Source organism: Myotis davidii, unplaced genomic scaffold (assembly GCF_000327345.1).
Source record: "Myotis davidii unplaced genomic scaffold, ASM32734v1 scaffold78, whole genome shotgun sequence".
Taxonomy (NCBI): domain Eukaryota; kingdom Metazoa; phylum Chordata; class Mammalia; order Chiroptera; family Vespertilionidae; genus Myotis; species Myotis davidii.
The window spans coordinates 2,629,356-2,630,520 of record NW_006290305.1 but is presented as its reverse complement, the minus strand read 5'-3'; the positions used below and the strand labels follow the sequence as shown (position 1 = coordinate 2,630,520).

General features: G+C 40.3%; 1 protein-coding gene across 3 annotated transcripts in view; it reads right to left on the bottom strand.

Moving 5' to 3' along the window:
- The window catches only part of PTPN2 (protein tyrosine phosphatase, non-receptor type 2), a 61,821-nt gene that overhangs the window by 30,755 nt on the left and 29,901 nt on the right, over window positions 1-1,165 (bottom strand). The window lies entirely within an intron of this gene.

Genomic DNA, 1,165 nt, shown 5'->3' with positions numbered 1-1,165 from the left:
CAAGCCTCGGGTGTCAGCTGCCCAGCCCCTCAGGGCCACCTGAGGCTCAGGTAACCAGGGCCGGCCAAGGCTTGCAGCAGCAGAGGTGTGATGGGGGCGTCGCCTCCCACCCCTGAGGGCTCTCAGACTGTGAGAGGGGGCAGGCCGGGCTGAGGGACACCCCCTCCAGTGCATTAATTTTCCTGCATTGGGCCTCTAGTTTATAAAATGAAAGAGAAAGAGAACCCTAAAAATTCCACCAAAAAAACCTACTATAAATAAGTAAATTCAGTAAAGGAGCAAGATATAAAATAAATACTCAGAAATTGGTTGCATTTTTGTACATCAATCTTGAACTATCAGAAAAGGCAACTAAGCAAAAGCAAAAATTCCATTTACAAATGCATCAAAAAACAACCTATGAATAAATTTAACCAAGAAGGTAAAGAACTATATTCAAAAAATTATAAGATACTAAAGAAAGAAACTGGAGAAGATACAAATAAATGAAAGCATATACTGTGTTCATGGATTGGAAGAACTAACATTATTATAATGTCCATACTACCCAAAACAATCTATAGATTCAATGCAATTCCTATCAAAATACCAGTGGTGTATTTCACAGAACTAGAACAAATAATCCTAAAATTTATGTGGAACCACAAAAGACCTCTAATAGCCACATCAACCTTAAAGAAGGAAAATGAAGTTGGAGATATCATGCTACCTGATAGCAAACTGTAATACCAAGGTTATAGTAATCAAAACAACATGGTACTAGCATGAAAACAGACATATACGTCAATGAAACAGAATAGAGAATGCAGAAATAAACCCATGCCTATATGGTCAATTAATATTTGACAAAGGAGACAAGCACATACAATGGGATAAAAGACAGTCTATTCAATAAATGGTGTTAGGAAAATTGGACAGATATATGACAAAAAAAGTAAAACAGACCACCTTCTTATACCATATAAGGATAAAGTAAAAACAGATTGCCGAAACTGGTTTGGCTCAGTGGATAGAGCGTTGGCCTGCGGACTGAAGGGTCCCGGGTTCGATTCCGGTCAGGGGCATGTGCCTGGGTTGCGGGCACATCCCCAATTGGGGATGTGCAGGAGGCGGCTGATCGATGTTTCTCTCTCATCGATGTTTCTGACTCTCTGTCTCTCTCCCT